Source organism: Balaenoptera ricei, chromosome 6, assembly GCF_028023285.1.
Source record: "Balaenoptera ricei isolate mBalRic1 chromosome 6, mBalRic1.hap2, whole genome shotgun sequence".
Taxonomy (NCBI): domain Eukaryota; kingdom Metazoa; phylum Chordata; class Mammalia; order Artiodactyla; family Balaenopteridae; genus Balaenoptera; species Balaenoptera ricei.
Window position 1 is genome coordinate 13714304 of NC_082644.1, and position 12585 is coordinate 13726888.

The following is a 12585-nucleotide window of genomic DNA, read 5'->3' on the forward strand; positions in this document are numbered from 1 at the left end:
CAATGGCAGCATTTAATTCAATCCACCCGTAAAGAGTTGAAAACCTCAGTAGCACAGTTCCAATCTGATCAAGCGTGGTGTACCCAAAAGCTATGGCTTAGTTACCTAGTTACAATTTAGATTGGCATCTCAAAGCTGTGTAACTGATTCCTGGACCAGAATCTTACTTTTCACCTGGAGAATTTTGCTTCTTATGTGTGTGTGTGTGTGTGTGTGTGTGTGTGTGTAAAAACACATAAAATTTACAGACCCACAGATACAGAGGACAAACTAGTGGTTACCAGTAGGGAGAGGAAAGCAGGGGGAGGGGCAAGATGGGGGTAAGCGATTAAGAGGTACAAACTACTCTGTATGAAAGAAATAAGCTACAAGGATGTATTGTGCAGCACAGAGAATATAGCCAATATTTTATAATAACTTTAAATGGAGTATAATCTAAAAAATTTTGAATCACTATGTTGTACAACTGAAACTAATATAACATTGTACATCAACTGTATCTCCGTTAAAAAAAAAACACACACACACATGAAATTTACCATCTTAATCATTTTAAAAGTCCAGTTCAGTCTCATGAAGTTTATTTAGGCTGTTGTGCAACAGATCTCTTGAACTTTCTCATCTTGCAAAACTGAAACTGTCTACCCATTAAAACAAATTCCTCCTCCCTCCTCCGTCCAGCCCTTGGTAACCACCTTTCTACTTTCTGTTTCTGTGGCTTTGACTACTTTACATATGTCCTAAGAGTGGAATCACACAGTGTTTGTCTTTCTGTGTCCCAGCAGTCTAGGGAGTGTTGATGGAAACCGAGGCAGAAGGATGGTCAGAAGCTAAATATCTCAGGAAACAGAGCACGTGGGAGAATTCTACGCTTCCATGCTTCACTGCCTGTAAATCTCACTTAGAAAAAATAATGTACCTTTCATCATGCCCTCTTTGGTTTATAGAAAGGCAATCTTGTAACAAAGGACTAGGTCTTTTCTTCAATGATCCAACTATGACAGTAGCTCAGATCTCCAGTGTCCTTGTATATATATCTCTCAGAGATTTTTGTGAGTCATCACCATGTACTTCCAGCCTGGAGACATATGTGCTTTGTCAAATTCCACGAAAGGAGGCATGCTGGAGGGGAAGAAAGAGCATAGATTCTGAAGTCTAGACCTTAAGGACACTAATTTTAGTCCATTGCTTTTAAACTTGGGTAAATCATTTAAATTCTTTAAATTTCAGCTCTCTTGTCAAATGAGGATGGTAATACAAACTACAGTTTTTTGGTGAGGATTTAATGAGCGCAATTGTAACAATTTTAAAAAGTGTTATATAAACATTGACTACGTTTGTTTTAATATCAGTATAATAGCATTTCTTGCCAATTTCTGTTTCAACTTGGTGTCTATTAGCTGCTTCTTCTCTCTTTCTAACTCCGAGGAGAGCAAGTTTCTTTATCAGATCCCCTTCAGAGTTCTGAAAAGTAAATTCTCTCTTCTCCATAATGGAAAAAATTGCCTGCGTCCTCCTCGGGGTTTACAGTTACTTTGAATACAGAAATAGTTACTCAAGATTTATCAACTAGTGAAAACGTTTGTGGGTGTGTCAGAGATTGCTACTTTTCCCTGGGTATCCATTCTCCATAATCCTTTAATAACAGAACTTCCAATTTTTAGCTGGTCGCGTAGCAGCCTAGAATAAAGATGAATATTTCTCAGCCTGCGTTGTGGCTAGCTACGGTTAGCTGTTGAGTTCTGGCCAGTTGAAATTGTATCAACCTACACATTTTTTAAGCAAAAAAGTTAACACAGGCAAGTAACCTTTCTCAAAGCAATTGGGGGAGGGGATTGCAGGAGGCAGCCATTTGAACTGCCGAGTTCCAAAACACTTTGTCATTGCTTCAATCCATCTGGTAGCATGAAGGAGAAGCCAAGCAACGATCCTGGTCCCCTGATGATTATGGACTTATCAGATCGGACCCTTTGAGGCATGGTTTATGGACAAGTGAAGTAAAGTTCTTTCTTGTTTATGTCACTGTTGCTTTGGATTTTCTGTCACTCAGAGTGGAGCCAACTCCCAACTGATTCAGGCTGACCGTGATCATAATTATTACTCACTTAGTATTCTTGCACAGAGTACTACTTTAAAAAATCCACACCACACGTGGTGATCTGTGCCTAGCACATCCTAAAACATAGAAAGGGTTCATATGTTAATGTGGCAGAGACAGCTGGCTTAATTAAGAAGCAGAAATCACTTGAATATTTAAACAGAGCTGCCAATCCCAGGTACTGGTTACACAGGGAATGGAAGAGCCCCACAGAGGAAGGACAATGAACTAACCTAGAGATTATCAACAGCTGCTACCGCTGCTGGGTTAAAAGGACTGAGGAAGGTGGTGGTACAGACTGTATTATTGTCTCCATTTTTATTCACTGCTCTCCCAGGAAGAGGGCCATCCATCCTCCCTGCCTCGTTGATATGTGATTTGCTTTGGCTAATAAACGTGAGCAGAAGTGACATAGACCACTTCCAGGATGAATCACACGATACACGAGTAAGACGACAGGCGCGCACAAGGTTTCTAACAGGTAGGCCGCATGGTAAAGGAGGAAACACTGGGCTTGGAGTGTTGGAGGACATCTGCTTTCAATTCCTGGCTCTGCCACTTACTATCTAATAGGCCTTGGGCCAGTCACTGAGCTTTACTCGATGTCAATTTCTTCACTGGAGGAATGGGCTCAATCATGGATTTATAATGATCTCTCAGCATCCTTTCGTCTTGCTGTAATATACCCTGGATCAACCATACATGAACAGTTCCTTAAAGGAGAACTTCTTGTCCCTAGATCGAGTACTTTTCTTTCCTGTACGTGTCACTTTGACTAAACATTATTCTTGTCCTGGTACTGACTTACCAAGTGGGATTTTTTTTTACTCCTAAGAATGAATATTTCTTCCATGAACTAAAGCAGTGCAAAGTCTACTCATTCCAGTTTTTAATAGAACAATTCCATTAGCTGGAAACAAGAGTGTCGGTTTCAGGAGTGACTTAGCAGGTGCAGGAAAAACATCAACACTTAAGGGCCTTGGAGAAATGCAGATCCTTTCAAGTGGTGTTAAGTGTTTTGATGGAGAAATTTTCAAAATGCAGCTGTAATGCACACTTTAAGTCTCTGGCCCCTACTCCAACCACATTTCAAAGTTGCCAGTTGGGCTTGTCACCTGCCCTGTCACCACCTTCTTTTCCTGTTCTTCAGTGGAAGAAAGATCTTATTTCACTTGAGTTCTACCAACAGGATTTCCTGAACTAGGATGACCAAGGCCATCTCTGGTAGTTTTGAATCTTACACACCATTGTGATAAAAGTTGGGGTTGGTGGGACTTCCCTGGCGCTCCAGTGGTTAGGACTCTGCAATTTCCCTGCCAAGGGCCTGGGTTCTATCCCTGGTCAGGGAACTAAGATCCCATAAGCCATGCGGCAAGGCCAAAAAAAAAAATTGTGCAAAAAAAATGGGGGTTGGGAGTGAGGAGTCCCTTTCTGAATGAACACCAGTAAGTCGAAGAGTTGTGGTGCTTTCCAAATCACCATATCAGTGTAAGTTAGTGATATGCTTAGAAGTCATCCTGTTAGGTACTTCTTCTAAAGTGTAAAGTCCTGGCATTGGGGGTGGGAGGAAGACCACCCAGAGGAATGGTAGAGTGGAGTGGAACCCTGGTAAAAGAAGGGAGGCCTCCTACCTGCCTGGTTGAAACAGCCTACGCCCCATCTCTCCTAGGCACTGTCCTGTGATCTCGTACCAAACCTTCTGACCGGTGGCCACACTGACTTCCAAACAAATGGCCATGAGCAGGGCAGGTGGGGGCATCCCTCCATCACCCTCTAACAGGGCCTAGCTTTGTCCTTATGCATGGCCCTAGGCTTGTTCTCCGTGCTAGCCTTCTGGGTCAGCTGCAGATGGGTAGGATGGCAGAAAGCTTCTTCCAGGTTGAGTGTTTCGGGGCAGAACAGTGTCTGATAATCCAGTATTTGGGCTTCCATGAAAATGGATCTTCTACAGTTTTCCTGGCCTGCTAAACTTCCCAAAATAATACATACAAAATGAGAACATGGCCTTCCCTACCTTCCCCAAGGAAAAAGGGTGGGACTTGATTCCATTTCTCACATTTTCTCCACTGACAGCCTTATATGTGATTGTTTCCATTTCTTTTAATTTTTAAAAGTAGTACAGTAAGTCCCCTACATACAAACGAGTTCTGTTCCGAGAGCACGTTTGTAAGTCCAGTTTGTTTGTAAGTCCCACAAAGTTAGCCTAGGTACCCAACTAACACAATCAGCTATATAGTACTGTACTGTAATAGGTTTATAATACCCTTCACACAAATAATACATAGAAAAACACACAGAAAAAATAAAGAAAACACATTTAATCTTACAGTGCAGTACCTTGAAAAGTACAGTAGTACAGAACAACAGCTGGCATCCAGGGGCTGGCATCGAGTGAACAGGCAAGAAGAGTTACTGACTGGAGGAGGGAGAGGAGGTGGGAGATGGTAGAGCTGAAGGATCGCCAGCAATAGGAGACAGAGGGCAAGCTGCAATGTCACTCACGCCTGACGTTAATGGCACAGCCTCTGGTTCCTTGCTGGATTCAATTCTATCTACCCTCTTGAAAAAACGATCCAGTGATGTCTGGGTAGTAGCTCTTTTCTTCTCATCATAGATGACACAGTAGCACTGGATTGCATTCTGCATGGCTGCTGCAGCCTTCGTGTACCGTTCTATGTTTGTAGTACACATTCTAAGTCCTGTGCCTTAAAAACCAGCAGTGCCTCCTCAAATAAAGAAAGTCCCCTTGCCATTTCCTGTGATGGGAATCTTCAGTTCTTCGGTTACTTCTTCTTCTTCTTGTCTCTCTTTGTCCTTTCTCTGGGCCTCCAATTCCGTCAGTTCTTCATTAGTAAGCTCCTCATGTTGCACAGCAAGGAGTTCAGTGAAGTCGTTCTCTTGCAGATCTAGCTTGAAATAAAGATACGGTACTACTGTACTCTATACAGTACTGTACAGGAAAGTACACAAAAGCACAACCTGTCGTAGAGGATGCACACACGTGACAATGTACGCCAAACACGTAAATTAACTTATGTGACTGGACATGTGAATGCAAGTTCGCAACTTGAAGGTTCGTATGTAGGGGACTTACTGTACAAGTAACACATGCATCGTGTATTCATTTCCTGTCGATGCTGCAACAAATTACCGCAAATTTTAGTGGCTTAAGACAACACATCTCTATTATCTTCCAGTTCTGCAGGTCAGAAGTTCAAAATGAATCTTAAGGGTTAAATCAAGGTATTGGGAAAACTGTGTTCCTTCTGGAGCTGTAGGGGTGAATCCGTTTCCCTGCATTTCTCAGCTTCTAGAAGCCACCTGCATTCCTTGGCTCCTGGCCCCTTCCCCCATCTTCAAAGTGTATCACTCCAACCTGTGCTTCCATCGTCGTATCTCCTCTCTGCCTCTTACCCTCTGCCTCCCTCTTACAAGGACCCTTGTGATTACATTGCGCTCATCCTGATTAAGGAGGATAATGGCCCCATCTCAAGAGCCTTAACTTAATCATATCTGCAAAGTCACTTTTGCCATTAAGGTCACCACTCACAGGTTCCAAGGATTAGGAAATGAACATTTTGAGGATCATTGTTCTACCTGAGACACATAATAAAAAAAAATAATAAATAGTAAAAATAAAAAGTAAAATAACACCCCCAGATAATTTTAACTGTTCCTATTATTATTTCATCTGCTTGTTTGCTACCGAACTCTAAATAACATGCTTATATATTTCTATTTTTTGATTTATCAACTTTAAAAATGTCTATTGACTCCCTGAATTTAACACTCTCACCTCCCTTCTCTTGCCTCTCAACACTCCCTCACCCCTCCAATTTAGTTATATATTAACTGACTTTGACTTTTATTTTATTTATTTTTAAAATTTATTTATTTTTGGGTGCATTGGGTCTTCGTTGCTGCGTGGTGTGTGGGCTTCTCACTGCGGTGGCTTCTCTTGTTGTGGAGCACGGGCTCTAGGTGCTCAGGCTTAAGTAGTTGTGGCACACAGGCTTAGTTGCTCTGCGGCATGTGGGGTCTTCCCGGACCAGGGCTTGAACCCATGTCCCCTGCATTGGCAGGCGGATTCTTAACCACTGCGCCATCAGGGAAGCCCCTGACTTTGACTTTTAACACTGTTTACGTATTGCCCATATAGAAGATGCAACAGTTGCTGTACCTATGTTTTCCTCCATTTTCCCTCCTACTCCTTTATGCTGGGTTTGTCAGTGATATCATTAGTTTTCGTTGTCAAGGATTATTTTTCTGAAATTATAATTAAGTCTTCCTTATGCTTTGTCTGTAGATTAATTCTAACATTGAACATTAATAGCAATTCCAATATAATGATTATGAAGGTATTAATCACTGAAGAATGAAATAGGGTGATTGGACCTATAGAAAAGGAAAGGCAATCCTACATCCTTGAACCTGGACCTCTTGAAGGAAAGGATTCCAAGCAACAAGGTTAAGGGAATCTTTTTTTCCCCAATGAATACTCAAAATTGGTGCATGTTTTAATTTGCCTCCCATTCTTGCCTACATCTGTCCTATTCCCCTCCCAGGATAAAAACTCATATTATTTTCTTATGTATTCTTCTACAGATTCTATATCAATACTAATAACATATTTTTATCTCCTTTTCTTACACAAAAGGCAGCATACAAATACTATTCTGCACTATTACAGGGTGAATTGTGTCCCCCCAAAAGATATGTTGAAGCCCTAACCTCCAGTACCTATGAATGGGACCTTATTTGGACATAGGGTGTTGGAAGATGCAATCAAGTTAAGATGAGGTCATTAGGGTGGACCCTAATCCAATATGGCTGGTGTCCTTATAAAAAGAGGGAAATTTGAACACAGACACATAGAGAGAAGGTCATGTGATAACAGAGGCAGAGACTGAAATGAAGCAGCTGCAAGCCAAGGAATGCCAAGGACGCTGGCCACCAACAGAAGTTAGAAGAGGCAAGGAAGCATCCTCTTCTTGGGGCTTTAGAAGGAGCATGGCCCTGCCATCTTGATTTTGGACTTCTAGCCTCCAAAACTGTCAGACAATAAATTTCCATTGTTATAAGCTACCTAGTTTCTGGTACTTTGGCATGGTAACCCCACTGAACTAATACATGCACCTTGCTTTTTTTTTCACTTAACATATCAGAGATTTTCTGAAGCAGTACATAGCAACTTTTGTGAAAAATGCCACACAAAATTCCATAATAAGTTACCATAAGTTATTTACCATACTCTACTGATGGACACTTGAGTTATTTTCAGTCTTTTGCTATTACAAACAATCTTGCAATGAATAATTTTGTACGTATGTAATTTCTTAAGAGTGTAGGGAATTCCCTGGCAGTCCAGTGGTTAGGATTCGGAGCTTTCACTCTGGGTGGGGTTTGATCACTGGGCAGGAAACTAAGATCCCGCAAGCCACGCAGCCAAAAAAAAAAGAAAAAAAAAAAAGAATGTAGTTATATCTGTAGGGTAAATTTCCAGAAGTGGAAGTGCTGAGGCAAAGGGTGAATATATTTATAATTGTGATATTTCTGATTGATGATCATGAGAGTTGAATCTGTTTGCATTTTCACCAGCAATTTGTGAACATACTGGTTTCCCACATTCTTGCCATAAGAATGTGCTGTCAAACATGGATTTTTGTTAGTCGTAGGTTGAACATGGCATTCAGTATAGTTTAAATTCATATTTCCTTTATTATAAGTGAGATTAAACATATTTTTATGGGTTAAGAGCCACTCATATTTCTATAAACTATCTAATTATGTCCATTTTTCTATTGGGCTATTAGCTTTTACTTACTGAATTCTATGTTCTTTTACCTTTTTTCCGGTGGAAAAAGTTTCTATTTTTTCCCCCAAATGCCCATTTTTCTTTTGACTTTGATGTTTATATTTTTAATTGAAGAGTTTAAAATATTTATGTAGTCAATTTATCAATCTTTTCTTTTATGGCTTCTGAATTTTGAGTTTTCCTTAGAAAAAAATCTTCCCTGCTCTAAAGTTTTAAAAGAATTTACCCATGTTTTCTTTTATATTTTTATTTTTTTACATGTAAATATTTGATCCATTTGGAATTTAATCTGGTGTACAGTGTGAGCTTTCTGTACAACTTTTCCCTTTCCAAATCTCTTCTTAGTTGTCTGAATACCATTTACTGATATGAGATTTACCTTTATCACATACTAAATTCCCATATATATTTTGGTTAATGTCTGGACTTTCTATTCTGTTCTGTTTATTCATTCATGTCTCAATACCAAAATATTTTAATTTTTGTGATTTCAATAATATGTGGCAATATTTAGTAGGACAATTCAATGTTCTTTTTTTTTTAATTTCAAAAATGTCTTGGCTCTTGCTTTTTTTTTTTTTTTGGCAGCACCAAGCAGCTTGCAGGATGTGGGAACTTAATTCCCCTGGCTCTTGCTTTCTTATTTACATATATACAGTTGAGAATCTGCTTCTCCCAGAGGTCTAATATACATAAACAGATGTTTTCATTTTTACTCACTACATTCTCTTTCTTTAGGACTTAGACATTTTAATGTACTCCTTCCCTTTGATGATAAGGTCTCATCACAGACCCAAACTTACACACCTCTCTTTTTTTCCCTGTGATGAGTGTATCCTAAGAGACTCCTTGGACTCTGACATGACCCACTTCTGCCAGGGACCCTGCATCCTCCAGTCCGAATTCTATGATTGTCTCAGTTCAGGCTTGAGCTGGACCTTGATGACATATTCATTCACGCTTTCAGTATTTGCTAGCACCTTCTCAAATATCCAGGAATAATATGAATTAAATAAGAAATGAATAGCCCTATAAGAAGAAAATTATGAAACTTTTCAGAAGGAAATACTACAGTAATTAAAACTATGTGACACTAGTGAAGGCTAATGGAATAAAATATGAGACCTAGAAAAAGACCAACTATATACGAGAACTTGGTTTATGATAAGATGACATTTCAAATCAGATGAGGAAATATAAAGTATTCAGAAATGGTAATATTGGGATACAGGCTGAGCCATTTCAACAAAAGCACCAGAAATACAGTTGCTACTCCGTGTGTGGTCCGCACACTGTGGTCCATGACGAGGTAGGTTCTGAAACTGTGTAAGCATTTAGAAACTTTCATAGAAATTTGACCTTGCTGTCACCTGCAAGTGCATGATGGTCTCACTCAGCAGAGTGTATTGCAGGATGGATGCTGAGAACACAGGTGTGGTGAAGGTCATGTGACATCTTTGGCGTCCTAGTCACGGGCAGTAGGACCCTATTACAGCGTGTGATATTTTAATTGCAGTTTGAGAAAATGTAATGATTTAAAAACTTTTCAAAACATTAGTAATTATTGATAGTTATAGTATTATTTAAATAATTCATAATTATTTTATTTCCTAACCAAGCCTGTGTGTGTGTGTGTGTGTGTGTGTGTGTGTGTTAAAAGGAACTTTATTGAGTGTCGGAGGTTCAGATGAGGTCCCTGAGGATGTCATCCTCCCTGACGCTGGGCTGCCGGCCTGGCTGGGGGGCCGGGCCCCAGGCCACCCTGCTGAGCAGCCTCTGACCTGGCAGTGGAGCCCGGGGGGGGGAAGCTGCGCAGGCCAGGACTGGAGGGGCGGCACGTGCAGGCCCAGGGGCCCCTGGTGTGGTGGGGACAGCAGTGCAGGGGCCCCTGGTGGCTGGAGGTGGTGGACAGAGGCCTGAGGTGGGGGGACCCCAGTCTAGGGCGGTGGCGGGTTGAAGAGGAGGCCCCGCAGTTGGGGGTTGGCCCCAGGGTTCTGGGGCCGATGGATGGGTCCGGGAGGGGGCGGGCGGGGGGCTGCTCCAGGAGGACCTTGTGGGGTGCCTGGGGGGGGGCCTGGGCAGCACCCCGGGGCTGGGGCTGCCCCGTGGCTGCAGAGGCTCCCACGGTCCCCTGAGGCTGGGGCTGCGGCGGCCGGAGCTGCTGCTGCAGCTTCTGCTGCTGGAGTGGCTTGTGGTTGGTGAGGACCTGCCGGACGCCGTTGACAAAGTCTCTCTGGTCTCAGGGGATGAGGCCCATGAAGACCTTCCTGAATGAGTGCGGGAACGTGAGCACACGCACCTCGCAGGGGGCCGGGCGGGGACGTGCACGCGGCCAGCGAAGCCGCTGCCCAGGATGCGGTAGAGACCTCTGAGGGAGTCCAGGTCCTTGTCGGTGAAGTGGGAATGGACCATCCCTGAGCTCCAGAGCCAAGGGCGCAGGGTGGCCAGCAGCTGCTGGGCTGTGAGCTGCGCGATCAGCGCTGTCCTGTTTTCAGGTTCTCGCCGTGACTCAGGTAGACCTGAGAAGGCAGTGACCGAGTCAGCTTGGTGCTGGCACCGCAGAGGCAGGTTTGGGCTTCTCCTGCCACTCAAGGACCCTGCTCCAGGCCAGGAGTTTATTGGAGACTGACTGCTGCCCGCCAAGGGCCAGGGCCCCGAGCTGGGCCGGAGAACAGTGCCCGCCCTGAGCAGTGCCCCGGGCTGTGCAGGGGGGTGGCCAGGACCGGGCCAGGGGCCACAGGGGAGACCAGGCTGGGCTGGGAAGGGGGAGGTGGCTTGGGGGCACCGGGGGGCCCGGGCCTGGCTGTAGGGGGTACCCACTCCTGGAGCGGCTTGCTGAAGAGGGTCGATGGGCGCAGCGAGGGCCCAGCCCAGCCTTCTGGTTCTTGGCGGCCTGCACTGTGCTCTGAGCAGCCACCTGAGCTGCACTCAGGGGACCAGGTACTGCGGGGGGGACAAGGGGCAGAGGCTGCTGGGGGGCTGCCGAGAGCGGGGCGCCCGAGGGAGGATCTAGAGGCAGGGGCACGGGCTGCTTTGGCTGGAGGGGGCCTGGGGCCGAGTCACCCCCGACGGGCAGCACAAGCCCCCGCACCAGCACCATGTGCCTCGGGTCCTGACTCACATCTGTTGGTGGCTGCAGTGGCTCCAGCCTGGCTGGAGGAGCCGCCGTCTCGACCAGAAGCTGCAGGGCAGGCAGCTTCCAGGGCAACACGGTGGAGAAGTAGGTTCCTCAGTCCCCAGCCTTCTGCAAGAGGGTCTCCATCGTGCACCCAGAGTATGCGGTGCTCTCGACAGCACGTAGCAGGTAGGGGGGCGAATTACAGATAAGGAGGCAGAGTCGGTGTGTCTGGCCAATCTGCTCCGGCACCTTCTTGAAGTCATCGAACAGCTGCAGGGCCCTGCTGAGGCCTTCAGCCATGAGGCTGCAGCTCTCGCCCGGCGCCCCCTCGCCATGAACTTCATGCCGTCGAGCCAGATGACAAACCCATAGGCGCTGCTGGTGGGAGCGTGATATTGTACGTAGGACTCGGGAGCGCAGTCCACTGTGTTGAACTCCACGAGGCTGTACTGCGTCCCCCCATAGTCTCCCCCGAAGTCCGTCTCGGCAGCAGGACCACCACTAAAATACTTGATGGCCAGGAGCAGGTAGTGTTTGCAGAGCCCCTCGAAGTAGGGCCCCAGGTTGGCTGTGCCCTCAATCACAAACACCACGTCAGTTACGAGGCCCCCGGTCCAGCCGCCAAGCCCATTTTAAATTCATAGTTTAACATTATTAGCCCAATGAAATACATTTTTATTACTTATTTTCTATCTTTCAAAAAATAATAATTTCAGACCTATAGAAAGTTATAAGAGTAGTGCAAAGCATTCCTGTGTACTTTTCATGCAGATTTCCCAGTGGTTAACATTCTGTCACAGTTGTACTATCATTTTCTTTTTCTCTTTATGTACGTGCATGGCAGATAATACCTTCCAAAAATGGACAGAACAATCTGTCACTGCTCCATATGCTCTTTTAGAAACTTGCCACTCCTCATCAGGAAGTGTGGTCTACATCCCCTCTTCCTGAACCTGAATGGGTGTGTGTCTGCAGCAACCGGGAGAGTATGGCGCAAGTGAGGTTAGGTGACTTCTCAGATGAGGTCATAAAAAGGACACACCTTCTGCCTGGTTATCTGTCTTGAGACACCCTAAGAACCCAGCTGTCATTATGTGAGGAAGCCCAGGCTACGTGGTTAGGCCACATATAGATTTTCTAGCCAGAAGCGCCAGCATCAGCTTAGCCAACAAGCAGCAACAACCGCCAGACAATACAGCGATGATTTAGCCCCCAGGCGCCACGTCTTCCAGCTGAGGTCCCAGACATCACCAAGCAGAGACAAGCCTCCCATGCTGTGTGCTGAATCCCTGACCCATAGAATCCATGAGCATAATAACTGGTTGTCCTATGCCACTAAATTTTGGGGTAATTAGCTACTCAGCATAATAACCGGAACAATAATAATCTTTTATTTTCTGAGTCATTCATTAGAGAATAAATTACAGACATGATACTGTTACCTCTTAATGTTTTCTAAAAGCAAGGGCAGTCTCCTGCATAACCACAGGGCAGCCATCAATCAGGAAATTAACACCCACAGATCCCATTCAAATGTCACTGATTGTCCCAACG

At 44.5% G+C, this 12585-nt stretch overlaps 1 pseudogene; it reads right to left on the bottom strand.

Moving 5' to 3' along the window:
- Positions 1–9596: 9596 nt before the first annotated feature.
- On the bottom strand, positions 9597–11654 carry LOC132367693 (mediator of RNA polymerase II transcription subunit 25-like; annotated as a pseudogene).
- Positions 11655–12585: the final 931 nt, after the last annotated feature.